The sequence below is a fragment of the Sciurus carolinensis genome, chromosome 6 (assembly GCF_902686445.1).
Source record: "Sciurus carolinensis chromosome 6, mSciCar1.2, whole genome shotgun sequence".
Classification (NCBI taxonomy): Eukaryota; Metazoa; Chordata; class Mammalia; order Rodentia; family Sciuridae; genus Sciurus; species Sciurus carolinensis.
The window spans coordinates 40,263,758-40,281,613 of record NC_062218.1 but is presented as its reverse complement, the minus strand read 5'-3'; the positions used below and the strand labels follow the sequence as shown (position 1 = coordinate 40,281,613).

The window sequence follows — 17,856 nt, the reverse complement described above, 5'->3', positions numbered from 1 at the left end:
ACTATCTATTCCATAAGTCAAAGGAAGGAGACCTAAGAGGCTATTTAGTTTATAGCCTCACTTTTCAAGCAAAAGGCTGGTTCACTGCCACAATATGTTATGGCCTGAGAAGGCACATAATTGGGCTTGGTGAATGATAGAATAATAAGTTAGGACCAATAAGGCCGCACATGGTGACTGAAACAATGAAGCACAGTTCATAAAGCAGGTGCTTTGCAGTAGCTACTTAAAATTATCAGAGAAAAGGTAATTTTTTTCATGGTTTTGTTCCGAAGATAGGATATTACCAGTAGGTAGACTATGGAAGAAACAGGCCTTTCCATATATTTACAGAGTGGTGTGTTGCAGTAGTGCGGGGAGGGCCAGAATGAAGAAGCCATCTGTACCGGGGCTCTCAGTGCCCCATTTCATTATCCCACATCCAAGCATTTCATCTGAAAAACGGGGTCAGAAGCCCTCTGCCTCTAGAATGCGAAGCTACTGCTTCCAAATGAGGATGGGTCAGAAGGCACGCCTTCCACTATGGACGTGGATTTAAAAAGTCAAGTGAATGCCGAGAAGGGTCGTGTGGCCCTGCAGCTCAGGAGGCGGGCATTGCTTCACAGAGCGTCTCCATTCCTAGTGTGGCTTGCCTGCGTGTCGGCACACGTGGATCACTACGGGGCTGTTCGTCTCCACATGAGCACGGCTGCACGACAGCGGCGGTCGGCACTACTAGGTCACATGCCCAACAGCGCGAACCTGAGCTGTGCCACGAGTTGCCTCCGTGATGTTGTCAAATCCACCGTGATGACATATCAGCTCGTCTGGGCTTGGTACCCAGTAGTTTGGTCAAGCAGCAGTCTAGATGTTGCCATGAAAGTATCGCGTAAATGTGATTGACGCTTAAATCAGTAGTCTTTGAATAAAGCAGACAATCCTCTAACCAGCTGAAGGTCTTAAAAGATTGAGGTCCTCTGACGAGTGTAGGAATTTTTCCTCAGACCACCTCTGGACTCAAATGCAACCTCCAATCTTCTCTGGATCTCCAGTCTGCCGTCCTGTCCTGCATAGTTTGAACTTTCCAACCTTTACAATCATGCAAATCCTCTCTCTCTCTCTCTCTCTCTCTCTCTGTACATATATATACATACACACACAAATATAATATATATTATACGTATGTATATATATGTATCTCTATATACGTAAAATATATATAATTATATATAATTGTTATATGTATGTCATATATATATATATATACACATATATATATAATTTACATAAACACACACCCCACAACCTTATTGATTCTGTTCCTCTGGGAAACTGTTTGAAGTATGTACCAAACCTAGCTACTTCCAGTCTGGCTTTTCTCTCTGGTTAAGTGTGGAATATTTCTTTTCAACACACCTTTTCTGATGGGTTGTGTATACCCAGAAGACCAACAAGACTTCAATACCTGACCTTTAGCTGCCTCCCTCCATGGGTTGATTTTATCCTAAAATGTTATCATTATTACTTAAAATAAATCAAAATGGAAACATGGTACCCACGTTCCCCCTAGATGCATTGAGTAATAATCCATCCTAGGTCAAAGGGAGAATCCTTTCTGATTTCCTGCGATGCCACTTCTGCCTTACTCCAGAGTAACGTTTCAGTGTTTAGATGGGCGATAACCACACCATGTGAGAATAGATTCATTGTGGCTACCTGATAAGGGTTCTGTGTAAAATGCAGAAAACTGAAAATCCCATTTCAAACTCTAGGCCTGGAGATGTAGCTCAGTGGTAGAGTGTTTGCCTAACATGCACAAGTCCTGGGTTCAATCCCCAGCACCACAACAAATAAAAAAGATAATAAATAAAACTCTTTCTTTCTAGAGCAAGCAAGGTTTTTCTGGCTTTTTCCCCCAACAAGAGTTAAAGTGGCCTTCTAGTGAAGTCTTGATAATCTTTTCAGATGATGGAATATTCAGGCAGATGCATTTTATTTCCTCATTCTTCAAATTGCATTTCTTTGGAACAAAAAGTAAGAAGAACAATGTGGAGAGAAGTTCCTGTTCCAAAAAGTTTTGCAGCTACCCTGAGAATGTACAGCAGTAGATTGGCTGAAGGAATGTTAAAGAGGTAGAAGAGTGAAAAAGAGAAATTAGAAGTGAGAAATAAAGATAAAGTTGTAATAAGGACACAATAATTGATATCTGTTTTAAAATTAGGCCTATAAGCATTGGTGAAACTTGAAATAGTTTTGGTTTTCTTGTGTCAGATCAGCAAGTGAGGTCATATTTTTTCTTACAAAACAGAAGCATCAGTTTCGTTATAGATCTTCAAACTCTGCAAGTAAATGGTTGGGTGAATTTCATTTAATCATCTAAGGGTTTAAGCTGAAATTTACTTCAGGCAATAAAGTAAGGATATGTCAAATTCTCCAGTGGCTCATGATGAATTCTTAGAGGATGAAACTATTCTGTGTTGTTTGTAGATAAGGACTTTTCAAAGTACTCTGTGCATTTAAGTAACAAAGTGAATGGAAATTTTCTCTAAGTAGGGCACATTTCTGATGACTAAGATTAGTACATGATGTCTACTCCAAACTAAGTCAATAATGGATTGTTTCCAGATAAGCACACAAAGAATGGTTATAAGTAACTTAAAGCAGACATAAATTAGCTAATTTAGTTCAATATAGAACTGGTCGAAGAAACCAAAAAGTAAAAATTCCCCAAAGACCTGAAAAATAATTGACTGGGACATAGCATGACTTTCATCAAGAGATCACATTAAGGTCATTAATAAGTGCAGGAAATGACTAACCCATTCATAGTTTCTGTGGAACAGTAAGTGGTATGGAATCTGAATCGCATAATGCAGTTTATCTCTCACATTTTCTTTTTTTTTTTTTTCATGATCCAAGTGAAAAATTGAGCAATCATTATGTGAAAGTCAAGCTACAGAGTGTGTTATAAATTCACAGAGAGCTGTATTAGAAAGTACATCTTGAAAGTGGCACCGCTGTGATTGATGGGGGAAAGTTCTTAAAATCATTGTAAACAATTTTTCATTAAATACTTTATACCTTGCAATTTTGTTTTCAACAAAAGTACTACTGTTTTCGAAAGGGTCTCAGAGGATAGGAGTTTAAATAACAACTTTTCCAAAGTCCAGAGAAATCAAATTCAAACATAATTTTATCTGAAATAGAAATCAGCATGTAATATCCCATGTTTTGCCTCCTTCCATGAGCAATCCATGATAGTAGGTTCATGCCTTATTTTTTTGTGTTTTAAAACTATAAACTGAACATCTCAGAGTTTTTCTAAGTATAATTAAAACCAAGAAATAGAAGTGAAGGACCACAGCCTTCCTCTCATGAAAATGGTAATTATAACTTATCAGAAACTTGTTTCACTTAGAAAATATAACATGTTTATTGACATGAAAAGGGAAGGTTTGGAAGATTCTTGAGGGGAAGGGGGAGATGGAAAGTGGACCAGAAATAAAAATACAAGAGAATTGTTTCTTCCGAAAATATTTTGTGAAAATACATTTTGGGCCACTTAGTAAGAAACCCAATACCTTGACTATAATGCAAACAACCCTGGTGATGAGCCCAAACCCATGCCTTGTGGCTCTGTCTCTTTTATTGCTAGTGAATTCATGCCCATAACCCACATCTCCATGCCTCAATTTTTAAAGTTGTCAAGTACAGAATCTTGTCTAAATATTTTATTGAGTTGAGGAAAAGAAAAGTGAGACACTGTATAAGAAGTAGAGAAAATGCTACTTGATTGCAATATTTTTTATTCTGATTCATCTATAGAAACGACCTCCACTTCAATAGTTTTTTAGATGTTGGAGTTCATTTTCCTTTTCCCACTGCAACAACAAAGCAAATGTTCCATAAACTCCAAAAGAGAAAAGACAACTCCTTTCACAGATTCCTGAATTTGCTACTCAATCATATTCTAATAGATCAAGGTAAAATTGATTCCTACAAGTCTGTGGTCCCATTAAAGAGAAAGAAGCCTACTGTTGGAGTGAGATTTCAGTTGGTCAGAGGGTTGTGTTAATGTTGAACATGTGTAGATCTTGCATACACATAGAAAATTCTCCCCATCTTCACTTTGAATCTTCATCCAGCCTCTACCTTGAATCCATTTGCGGTCTCTCTTCAATCACAAACAGAAATCAAAATTACATTGTCTTAGTGAAAGCAGACACAATTTTTTTATGAAAAGCCACTGCTCTTTTGTCAAGTTATGGGCAGAAGGGACTTCAGCAATCATCCAGTCCAGTGCTTCCCAAATGTTTTTGGCATAAACTTTCTTTGATCAAATGAGTTCTTACCCTGCACTCTGATCTGTAAAATGATCTGGAGTAGCTCTGCTTGATTGACACAGGCAAAGAGGAAGTTCACCCACCCAACCCCCTCATTTGTCCCTTGGGATCACTGTCACATCCACAGAACCATGAAACAATGGAGAATGCAATCTGAAAGTCACTCATCTCCTTTCTCATTTTACCAACAAAGGGCAATAATTCACTTTTCTGGTGGAGGATCCAGAGACCACATCTCTAGGCTGCATCTTGATGCTCATTCTATTACACTGGCTCTTCTTCACTTCTTCTAGTTTCTTATTTCCCTTGAGCACAATCAGTGAAGCCTCTATGGACATAGTCCAGGAAGGAACTTGGGACAAGGGAAGAAATAGAGTTTACAGACAAAATAAAAGAGATCAATTTAATGTATTCCTTATAAATAAGATTGAACCACCCAAAGGTAAAGCACACTGGAGAAAGAACAGATTAAATGAGAGTCAAGGAAACTCAAAGCAGTGGATCACAAATTTTTGGCTTCACTTTAACAAGGTCAAAATTATTGAGTACTCAAAAAGACTTTAGCTCATCTCTTGATATCTGGCCTAAAAATAAATAAAGCCGAGAAATTTAAAAATGTGTACTAATTCATTCACTTTGATATCATGTCACTAAACCATTGTTACTGATTTAATTAAATAGATAATACATTTTAAGAAAGTAACTCTGTTTTCTAAATAAAAGAGTGGGAAATAGTAGCATTGTTTTGCTTATTTGCAAATTTCTTTAATGGCCAGCTGAAGAGAAGAGAGATGGATCCTCACATCTGCTTCTGCATTTGAGCCATTGTTCCATCACATCTTGTGCAGCCTTTGTGATCCCACCATAGGATCACAAGAGCATGAGCCCAAAGGCAAATGGCATTCTAATAGTGATATAAATAATGTTGGTATCATGGCTCCCTGAAAGAGTCTCTGGGATCCAGACGAGTCCTCCAACCACAGTTTGAGGAGAGTTAGAAAGCACAGATACAACATCATGAGCATCAGGTCAAGTCAGATAGGAAAAGATGGCACTTCTGAGTTCATCTTTCACAGGTCTCCTCTTGGAAACAGATCAAAGCCTCCAACAATCAAAACTAAAATGATGTTCAATGCCGAAGAAACCATTTTACTTAAGGAAAGAGCAGACTCTAAAGGTCTTTGTAGTTTGTCATAATGTGAAGTGATTTTTATGTGCTCCCAGAAATGCAGGTAGAATATGAATCATTTTTGGAATGACTTACATGTCTTTCAGTAGGGACACTCTAGATCGAACAATAAACATTCTATTTCTATTCTCTTTCCTTTCAAAAATGGATGCATGCCGAGCTAATCCACATGTCACTGTTTCTTAATGTGTCTTTTGTGTGTTCCACATATCTAAATTCTCAAGCAGTACACAGCCATATGCCCCATAAGACAACGTAGGAGGTCCCTGCCGGGGCAGAGGGCTTACAGGACTCAGCCAGAGAACACTGGACTCGTCCTTAAATGGTGACAGGCTTAACCTGAGCATTCTTTTTGGTTTCATGGAAAGGATGTGTTCCAAAGTCCCACTCTGCTGGAAAACAACCATCATACATTTTAAAATCTACAGATGAAGATGTAGCCTCTTTTTCTGAGCAAATGGCCAAGAGAATGATCAAAAGAATGATGTATTAGAAATTCAACTTGTATCTTGCTAGATACCTATTTAAGGTGAAAATTGCTAACAGAAATAAAAAGGGAGAAAAGTAGTAGAGAAACTACATAGGCAAAAACTTCCTGAAATTCAATTTTCTCTTGTTTCTACCCTCTCTTTGTAAAAACCACTTCAAGCCAATAGAAATATGAAGACTTTGAAGTTGAAAGAAGGTTAGAAGTATCTCTTTGATTGCTTTTGAAGCTTCAAGACACCAATATTTATTTTTATGAGTTGAATTTTCCTGTGTCAGAGACAACATTAGTATTTGCAGAATTCAATAGAGACACAGTAGAATAATATAATTGCATGCAAATAGAATGTCATAACAAGAAGAAAGTGGCAGGTGAATAGTGACACATACCAGAATACTGCTGGCATTTAGGGATTACTGTAATATGGAAAATTAGTGAGGCAGGCAGGGAAAAAAAATAGGTAGGCAAATGTTTCCTAGAGAAATACTGACCTGGAAAATTTCATTACCCTTTTCATTTTTCTAAACTAAAAATATATAGTGTAGTTTTACTGGAAATTTTTGTATGCATATTTTTAATAGGAGGAATTGGTTTGCCATATAAATTACCCATCAGGGAACAAAATAAGAAAACAGCTATAGAGTGAAAATGACCTCAGTGGAAGCTGACACAAGACAGAGGTGAGAATTTGCTGTGTTCTGTCATTGGTACCCATTGATCAATACCAGAAGACTGTCCCCTCCTGGGCTGGTGACTGGAGCTATGGCACCAGACAGGGCTTTCTAAGTGATATTTAAGCAGCTGAGAAAACGTGACTATAAATAAGTTAAACCCAAGTTGAGTTTAGGGAAGTAGAAAATTTGGGCTAATTCCTAGCTAATGTGAGTCTTTCTTTTTGGGGTTCCAATCTTTCCCTTTCTTCTAGAAGGATCATCCTGTTTTCCCTGGGCATCAGTTCAAGAATGTGATAGTTTATATAACAATATCACAAGTTTTTATAAGGCTTTGTTAAAATCCTTAACTAAGACTTGTAACCAATAGGATACTTTTCTTAGTAAATGTAAAATAAATACATAACCTCTCCACTGTTTACATTCAAGGACTTTTCACAAGGTACTAAAAATGTCTGAGTTTAGTTGTTTTTCAGATAGAATCGATCAATGTTCTCTACCCAGAGCAATGAGAACAGGTCTAGGACCTAGTAACATTTTCTCCCTGTTCTCACCCCCTTCTATTCTCCCTTTATATATTTTTAAACTCTATTCTGGCTCCATGGTGCTATTCACTTCTGTTTGTCAAATAGCCTTTTTTACTTGCACCACACCCAGCTTGAGCTGTGTGTGTGTGTGTGTGTGTGTGTGTGTGTGTGTGTGTGTGTGTGGCCAGTATCAGTATTTGCCTTTATTTTTCATGTATTACCTATGAAGTTTCTCTCTGCTGTCTTGCAACAATTTATTGCAAGCCTTTGACTAACACTTGGGCTTTGCTGTTTCTGTAGTGAAGTGAACAACTCAACTTGCCCTGGAGTCACACACAGATTGCAGATAAGCCTTCTGTCTGCACCAAAACTTGCCCTCAGGAGAATGCAGTGCTGCTGGGGTTTTCTTCCCAGCAAATTCTTGGCGTGACTGAAGTCTCTAGCTGTCCCCAAAGAAATTCTGTCTCCTGGGTTTCCTGGCATAGTGCCTCTGTGTAAAAGACACCACAAGGAAGCAAACCTACCCTGCTGGAACTTTCTGGTTTCATTGGGTTTAAACATCCCTGCCACAGCTTAGAGAACAGCAATGGTCTCCTCTGGGAAATAGCAGAAACTCTTTTTATCTTGTGTTCTCCTCTGTCTGGACTTTGCTTAGCAAAGAATGCTAAAATTTATAAAGCACTATAACATTTGACTTATTTTTAATCCACCGTTGGGTTGTGTAGCAATAAAAATGCAGGCAATGATGAGGCAACTTTCAAAAAAACACTATTTTATTGCTGCAGAACTAGGACACATGAACCCTACTCTAAAATCAGTAGGACTATAACTCCAAGGAACTAACAACAAAGGACATTAAAGTAATATCCTCTTTTATATAATCTCCTCCTTTAATTAATAAAAACATAAAAATGTGATTTTTAGATATTTTCTAAATGTGCAATATTACATCAAGTTTAGAACAAAAAAGAAAAACCACTTGAAAGTTACTGCTATCATAATTTCTGTTTATTTCTTAATATGGTGAGCATACTATTTTGCCTCTTGATTTGGATCACTTGGTGGGTCCTAGAAATATCTTACAGCATTCCATGGCTGCTTTATAATTGTCCCACTTCAGCAATGAGATTCCCTGTAATGGTTCCATTTCTGAGTTGAATTACAAATTCTGTCTTCTTTACCATGAATTAGGCAGAGAAGAAATACTGTTTTATTCAGCCTATGACTTTGATGAAGACTTAAAAGCATGGAGGAAAAGCAATGGCAGAGAAGGACTTTTTAGTAGTATATCTGCTACCATGTGATTCCTTCTAGGTATCTCAAAATGACAGGACCACGCTGGCCCATTGTATCTGGGAAATGGTCACAGCATCCTCTAGCTTCCAAATAAGTGGCAAGAAGAACTTTGGCCCACGGATGGAGTACCTAGAAAAAGCTACCATTTGCAAGGGAAATCAAAGGAGCCATAATGTATCCTTGTATGTCGGATCTTGCCTAAATTTGAAGCAAGGTGCTTGAAGTAGATCACTTCATTAATAGTTCAGTGAACTATTTTCTGTTTCTGAGCTTGGAAGGCAATGTTGAGTGACAGGTGACTTGGCAAGATGCCTCAACCTATATACTCTGGTATTCCAGGTCAAGGCATCCTTCACCATCCACCTAGGCTTTTCACTACCATTTATCTAGAGTGCTGAAGCACAAAACCACCAGCTTGTTCATGGTTCCCTCCCCTTTGAGCTAAGTACACATATATAGTTGGGAAGGACTGGCAATGTTGATTCATGTAGTAAATAACAGACAAAATCCCTAGTTACTTCAGCAACATTTTGAACTGGATTGAGGTTATTTGGACATTTTCAAGTTTTTAATACAGTCAATAATTCCTTCCCTGAAATCATGGTTCAAAAACTCTCTCCCCCAAAAATCATAGGGCAAAATTAATTTTCAGATGGATAAAAGAATGAAATGCAAAAGAAAATGAGTCATTTTTATAACTGAAAAGAAAATCTGGACAAATGGATAGGGAAGGATTTTTTTAAGCTTTGTATAAAGGAAAATCACAAAGGATTTGTCTACATAAATATTAAACTTCTACATAGGAACACTGTGAACAAAATTCAAGTCCATCAAAAAGCTGATAAAATATTTGCAACCAATATAAATTGTTAATGATCTTGTACTATAGTAAATAGGTAATGAAGTAAAAATAGCAATGATAATCTGATAGTTAAATATGTAGAGATCATAAACAGAACTTTTTTGAAAGAATAGAAACAAATTTTTCACACAAATGGGAAGGAAATGGACTTTCACTTCCCAGAAGATGGAACAGACATGTTGTCCCAATTCCTCCACCAAGTACAACTAACGATCCTGGATATTATTCATAAAGCAAGCATAAGAAGTCTATGAAAGATGGAAAGAGAAAGACTAGAGACCTAGGAACCGAGGGGACAAACGAGTTGTTAGTTTTCCAGATTTTCTTTTTGCATCATATATTCTAAACTTGCAACTGAAGAGGTCAGGAGCCGGAAATCATCAACGGACACAGACTAGAAAAAAACTAAACAAATGCCTAGTGTTTCTAGTCCAAGGACCAGGAGAAGGGCAATATATCAAGAAAGAGAAGTTTACATAATGACGCTCAATTCTAGCCAAGCAACACTCCAGAAGGGCATCATGAAGAACCTAGACTTCCATTCTCACTCCCTGTAATGAGGTTTCCCATCCACTCTCTATTGGGGAGGTGCCAGGGGATCCCCATTTGACTAATAGATAAGGGCTTCCATCATTCCCTGATGGTGATGAGAACCAACCCTTTCTGTGATTTCAGGTGAAGTCATGTAGGGAGCAACATCATGGCACTGCTAGCTTCCCGGCCAGGGAGGCACAAGTGGAGGCCTCGTGAGAGCCAGACTCACACCCAACAATAGCTAGGAGTCCATCTGCTTGGAGGCCATGGAGGCCCTGATCTGGCAGTAAAGATGCAGTACTCACCCCTTCCCAAGTAGAGAGAAGAAAGAAAAAGGAAAGAGGAAAGGAAGGAGAAAGAAATCAGGGCAGAGGGAGGAAGGAATGAAAAGGAGGAGGGAGGGAAAGAAGGAAGGAAGGAAAAACAGAAGCTTTAAATAAATCCAGAATCTTTTAAGTCAACACCCAAAATGCCCACATTTCAGTTGAAAAATCTCTTCAAATACAAGAACCAGGAACATCTCAAACTGAATGCAAAACAGTCAGATGTCAAAAATCTAGATGTCAGAGATGTTAGACCTCTCTAACAAAGATTTTAAAGTATCAATTATAAAAATGCTTCTGTGAACATGGTAGAAACAAGTGAAAAAAATAGTCTTACAAAGAAATAAAGTCTCAGCAGAGACACAGAAGATACAAAGAACAATTGAAATGTTAGACCTGAAAAATACAACTGGCATAAAAATCTGTATGACAGAGGAAATAATCAGAGACCTGAAAGATAGAAGACTAGAAAAGACCCAAACTAAACAACCAAGAGAAATAGAAGGAAGAACTAAACAGTACCTCAGGGAACCTCGGGGCTGTAACTGAGATCTCACATTCACATCCTCCAGGTCTCTGAAGAGGGGAGCAAGAGGGCAGGGCTGGAAATCTACTCAAAGAAATCATGGTTGCAAATCTCTCAAATTTGGCAAAAGCCACAGATTTGGCAAAAGATTCTCAAATTTTCAAATTTGGCAAAAGAACTTAAGATGTTTAAAACAGAGTAGTATCCTCAGTGATGAGATCACTTGATGTTGATCCCCTCTGCTGGGACGCTTGACAAGTTTCTTCCTCCTTTGAATTAATGTGCAATTTATCTAAGCTAGAATAAAGAGGAAATCATTTGGGAGGCTGGATATATTATCACTTAAATTCCTTAAGTATTGTAATGAGGAAGTTGAAACTTCCTGGCAGGGATCTCAGTGCAGTGCCAGTAAGGAAACCCCCATGACAAGTGCTGAAAGGACTTAGAACTTGCTGATGTTGAAATTCAAGTCTTTGTGCTGCCACGCTGTTCTTGTGTGTGTATAACATGCGGGATGGCCGAGTTCTGTATCTGCACACAACCATGTATGGCCAGAAACAGCACATGTCCGAAACCAGGAGGTGACGGTGACCTCTTTCCTTCAGTGATCTACAGAAACATTGAGTCAGATTTTGCATTTTCCTAAGACACAGGCCTAGGCATTTCAATCAATCACCTCTAAAGTTCAAGGGCACAAGGAGGCAATCAAATACTTTTTAAAATCCTTTTGAAGCATGTGGTCCCACAGAATCTGTGCTGCACAGATTCAAATCACAATTATTTGCTCTTACTCTTCTATAAGTGTAGGCAATGGCATAGGTTTTTCCTTCCAGCATTTGGAGCTGTAATGTATACTAAGCAAAGGTTCTAGATTAACATATTTGCAAAAAAAAAAAAAACCCACTCAGCTACCTGATAACCCTGAAGTCTCCTTTCGCAGTTTCTAGTCTGTAGATGCCATTCTTGTAGAGTTTTAGGCAACTGTCACATTGCAACCATCTGGCCATCAGGGAAGAAGCACACCTTTGACACTGTAAGTTGATGCATCAGTGGTAACAAAACAAAACAGAAGGTGGCTGAGGTTTACTGTAATGGAGCAGCACAAAACCTGAGGGTATTATCTAATTAGTATTCATAAAAGCATCTTCAAACTGAAGCATCCACTGTCAGTGAAAATCAACCAGGTGAAATGTTACAGAGAAGTGCCTCAAAAATAAGCAAATAAACAAAGTGTACACATTAAACTGATCATAAAATGCATAAAATTTATGTAATTTTCTGGATTCCCATTTTTTATTTGTTCTACTTAGTTATACATGACAGCAGAATGCATTTCAACTCATTGTACACAAATGGAGCACAACTTCTCATTCCTCTGGTTATACACAATGCATAGTCACACCATTTGTGCAATCATACATGTACATAGGGTAATAATGTCTGATTCATTCCACCATAATTACCACCCCCACTTCCCTTACACTCCCTTACTCCCCTCTGTCTAAACCAAATTTCCTCCATTCTTCCCTAGCTCCTCCCCTATTATGGATCAGCATCCACATATCAGAGAAAACATTTGGCCTTTGGTTTGGGGGGGGTTGGCTTACTTCTCTTAGCATGATGTTCTCCAACTCCATCCATTGACCTCCAAATGCCATAATTCTTCTTCAAGGCTGATGATATTCCATTGTGTATATATACCACATTTTCTTTATCCATTCATCTATCGAAGAGCATCTAGGTTTTCTAATAATTCTTCAGGATAAATCCAAACTCCAGTGTGAACATGAGGTCCTTTATAATCTAGATCTGATCATCTTTTAACTTAATTTCCACAATCACCAGACAGTAATTTGATACCAGAGCTGGTCCCTGAACTTTCATGTCTCCTTATCCTTATTCACGTGGTTTCTCACACTTGGAAAGCATGTTACCTACCTACTGCTCCCCTGACAACCTCTTCTTCCAGACACTAAACTCTCAAAACATACCAAGAAACTCTTTTTCTTCCACCTTCCAGAAGTGCATATTCATTTCATCATTTCTAATGCATATAATAATTTGTAGACTCCTCTCTCCAATATACTCATTTGTTCATTTAGCCATGTGATAGGCTTACAAATAAACACATGGTAGACTGTTCTAGGCACAAGAAATACAGCAGTTATATTAGCAGGGTCTAAAGTAGAAAACATTTTTAATATTTACAACAGAAGAGGTTCAACCCAGGGTGTTTGGGGTAAAGAATTCAAACAGGGTGTTAAAGTTCGGATGTGAGGTATTCCCCAAAAGCTCACATATGAGACGATGCAGGAAGTTTCAGAAGAGAAATGATTGGGTTTCAAAAGTCAACGCAATCAATGAATTAGCCCCTGATGGGATTAATTAAAGCAGTAGGGTGTGACTGGAGGGGATTGGAATTGGGTATGGCTTTGGAGTATATATTTTGTATCTGGAGAGTGGAGCCTCTCTCTCTCTGCTCCCTGATGATGTGAACTGCTTCCCTCTGCCACTTCTTCTGCCATGATGTTCAGCTCACCTGGAGCCCCAAAGAATGGAGCCAGCCTTCTATGGACTAAGACCTCTGAAACCTGAGCCCTCAAATAAACCTTTCCTCCTCTATAATTGTGCTGGACAGGTCATTTAGTCACAGTAGTGAAATAGCTGACTAAAGCACAGTATGAGGAGGCTGACCAGAAATCAAGAATTTCAGGGAATCACTAGCATCCCAAGAGAAGGAAGTCTGAAAGGATCAATGTTAAAAGAACCCAAGGGTTGGGACCATGTCCACCTGCCTGCAGGAGGCAACTGAAGACTGGGAGGAGAAAAAGCTCCTGCTGCAGGCTCCACCTCAGGATCTAAGGAAGGGAGACTTCTCCCTGCTCCTGTTCTTCAGTCTGTCCAGAGTGCCTCCCACTGTTCAAGACCGTTAGGAAGCCAGCCAATAAAGGAGCATGAGAAATACACCCTGTAGTTCAGCTCCCCCTGAGATACACCACACCCTGAGACAGAATGCATCTGAAGGCACAAGGACCTGGACTGGCACAATTCAGAAGAAATTTCTGTCCTCATGAATCATACGAGCATCTCATTTTTTTACCTCTGTATTCCTAACTCCTTAATCGTGATTGCACATAAAAGACAAATATACATCTAGATTGTCTTAATTGATGTGCAAGACAAATCATACAAGATAAGATCTTGAACACAAGGTTGACAGCTGGATATCAAGTGAACACAGCACAGCTTCCACTTCACACGTGGTACTTGAGTTCTAGATTCAATACTGTATTTTCTATGATGTTTGCTTTGGACGCCGTAAATCTGCTATCATTCCAAAGTATGAGGACTGAGGCACTGTCATCTTCGTGTCCACTCAGTCCCTAGCAACTGACATTTTTCATTGTTGTTATATTGAGATGTAGTGAAATTCCTCAAGTTGCCTACTACGTCCTATGAGAAAATGCCCTAATTTCCATCAAGGGTAAGAAATACTGCACGTGGCATCTCAGCCTCTAGTTTTTCTCCTAACTCGCTCACTCTCTTTTCACTTCAGCTTACTTTTTCGGGAAACTTTCACTTTCATAGGAAAGTGAAGATAATCTGGGAAACCAACAAATGAGAAAGGCAAATTAAAAGCAAATAGAATGAAATTGGAGAATATCATGCTAAGTGAGATAAGTCAATCTCAAAAAACCAAAGGATGGAGGATCTCACTGATAAGCGGATGATGACACATAACGGGGGGGGGGAGGGGGGAGGGGACAAGAATGGAGGAAGGAAGGACTGTATAGAGGGAAAAGAGGGGTGGGAGGGGTGGGCGGAAGGAAAAAAATAACAGAATGAATCAAACAACATTGCCCTATGTAAATTTATGATTACACAAATGGTATGCCTTTACTCCATGTACAAACAGAGAAACAACATGTATCCCATTTGTTTACAATTTTAAAAAATGCAAAAAAAAAAAAAAAAAAGCAAATAGAAAGAGAGAGAAGCAAAGGAAGACACAAGCCCAGGCCCCAAAAGCATAAATGTCACAGAACGTTGGATTCCTCCTTGCTAATGCTTGCACGCTGTAAACATTTCCACTTGTGTAGTTCCTGTGACTTAGAAGCACCCAAGGATGTCCTTCAGTGGGACCTGCAGGAATATTTTCACACAGGACATAATTCCCAAACAAGCTTAATTACAGCTGCTTAGAGACCTCTAAATTTGATCTTCTTGTTTGCTGGTATTAATTCATGTCTGCATTGTATGACTAGCTGGTTTATTAGGGTGTATTGAGAGCTTACTCTGCAGCAGGCACTGGCCTAAGGCACTCGAGACAGCTGAATACCTCCAGGCTTTGACCTCACAAAACACCAAAAGGCATCATTATAAATAAAGAGATAGTGAGATAACTTTAAACAGAAGAGTTTCCATGTTCTGTGTGAGCAAAGAAGTATGTGTAATGAAATGATCTATTTTAAAATATGTATTTTTTGACTACCTATCTAGTCTTCTTCAAACTCGAACTTTTTCATTGTCTTAAAACTCAATGAACTGGTCAATTCAGTATGCCCATTCAGTAATTACTTATTGAATGTTAACTATATGCTGAACCTTGCATCTAAAATAAACAATGTTGTTTTTTCCCCTACTCTGGACTTCACAAAATAGTAGGCAGAAAAAAATAAAACCCTCACAAAGCACCTCTAAACAGTCCAGCTGATAGTCTGGCAAGAGATCATGGAGCAGGTCCAGCCGAGTTTAGGCCTGCAGGTACAGAGAGGAGATTGGTATGCGGAAGAGAGGGGAAGAGGGAGCAGGGTTCTCTAACAACGATAACTTGGGAACCTCATGAGAGGGCTCATGGTGGGTTGATGGGACATGAAATAAAAAGAAAAATGACAGAATTCAGGGTGGTGAAAGGGAGAGATAATGGCATAGAAGGTTGGATTGATGGAAGAGATCAAAGTATATGGGGACAGTAAATCTTAGGGGAAAAAATGTAAAATGAATTACAGAGTCTAGTGCCCACTGTGTCTAGTATCCCATCCTATACTTTCCAGAAAAACAAAAAACTATAAATGAGAATAGGTTTTCTTTGACAAACTGAACACACTAGAAAGTTCTACTGTGAAGAGAAATTGATGTCATGTAGCCTGAACTCAATATTTAACTTCTTGTCTTTGCCACCTTTATTAAATGGCAGTCACTGTCACTGGCTGTGAGCATTTCGCTTGACCTCTGCCATTGTGAGGTTTGTGGTCACATGGAAAACTGTGCTGGTTACCTGGATTCCTAAGTTGTGTTCACCTTGCTCACCTTTTGTCTGGAGCTCCTAAGATGATGAAACCTTGTCAACAATTCACAACCCAATATGGGCCAACCTTTCACCTTGCCAGCCTCCAGACCGACATTTTAGACAATATGTTAACATATATGCTTGGAGTGTGGCTGTGGAGGTGGGGGTGAGGGCAGAAGCATGGTTATAGTCATGCCCAGGAAAACGCTTATTTATATACGTTATAAATAAAATGAAAAATGGTAGACTAATGAATGTGAATTTTTTGACACAAATAACAGATGAATTGAAAGAAACAGCAGCAGAAATATGGAAAATACCGAGAAAGTTACTGAATGTTTAAACAAAAGTTCACTCTTATGTATAAAAAGTAGCTTGAGAAATAAGTGTGGGTCAGTCAGGACCAACAGAGAGGGCTGAGAAGCCAACTTTTCTCTCCAGACCTGCTGGTTTCAGAGGGCTCCCAGATTACCCAAGAGGCCTCCTTGTTTTCCCTTATCCCCTCACCTAGGAGGCCCCTTTCCTCTATTGGCTGTGTATTAGATGAAATTCGGTTCACGTCCTCCCCAATCTAAAGAAAACAAGGAGCTACACTCGGTTTTCTGAGGATTTTTTCCAATTATTTAAGACTTCAACCTAGTAGGAACCTTTTCCCAATCCTCTTTCTTTTTCACCTACCAAAAAAGAAAAAAAGATGTAGCCTCATGGACAACTGAAGGAAAGAGGTAGCTTCTTTTAATGTCAAAACGAATCTCTTAGAGAATCTCTTGAGAATTTCATAACTGATGCTGAAACAGGACATTTCTACCTAATGAGGATGAGGGGAGGAACCATCAGGGAACCACACAGCTCTAAGGGAAAGCAGAGTTTTAAGGGTTTCCCTTTGCATGTTTATCCTGCCCAACCCTGGCCAGACTCTGATGAGAAACAGATTGTGAGGAAGATATCAGATCACTGTTCTTTCAAGACAAAGTAGGGAACACAGAGAACAACCAGATCAGGCTGGGTTCAATATTCTCAGAGAGAGAGAGAGAGAGAGACTTCCAGTTACCATTCACACAAAAGCCAAATACTTTGCTATACAGAATTTGAAAACCAAAGCATAGACATATTGCTTTCCCTCAATTTACAATTTCGTATCACTGGAGTGGAAGGACAGAAATCATTTAAGAAAATGCCTGTCACACAGAATAGTACTGCTTCACTTGCAAAGTTTTCAAATCAAATTTCTTATTAAAAAATATTTGCTGCTAACTTGCAGTGTGGAGGATACCCAGAAATAAAAATATACATGGTTTCTAACCCAGAGGAACTTCCAGTCTAGCCAAAGAAATAAAACAAGACTGGTACTGTGGCTAGAGAAGAATTTGATGTCCCCATAAGGATTCTGTAATAGCCATGAGATTGTACAGAAAAAAAGAGACAGTTTGTAAAAATAGGCTTCAGAGAAAGGTAAGCTTTCCTCAGATTTTAAATAAAGAATTAAAATCAGTTGAACTGACGGAGGGAATGGGTAGAATTATGTAAGCTGAAGGCCACAGGGCGAGGAAAGGCATAAAATCAAAAGAACACACCATTTTGTGGATTCATGAACTAATGGGACCCTGCCTCAGGTGAAAGTAAAAAGTGAGTGAGCGATTTTATCACAGCTGAATAAAAATGGAGAACTGCTGGATTTCTTCAAAGAAGCTTAAGTAACTAGGCTATGAGGTGTGTCCAAAGAGCAATGGAACTCACAGGGTCTTTTCAGCAGGTGAGTATCTTCACAAGTTCTTCCAGGCTTCCAGTTCTTTATCTAACTGGTGGAACCATGCATCACTCTAAATTGC

At 38.9% G+C, this 17,856-nt stretch overlaps 1 non-coding gene across 1 annotated transcript; it reads left to right on the top strand.

The window, feature by feature from the left end:
• The first annotated feature begins 1,754 nt into the window (after window positions 1-1,754).
• On the top strand, window positions 1,755-1,826 carry Trnav-aac (transfer RNA valine (anticodon AAC)). The gene has a single exon. It is a non-coding gene; the product is annotated as a tRNA-Val (tRNA).
• Window positions 1,827-17,856: the final 16,030 nt, after the last annotated feature.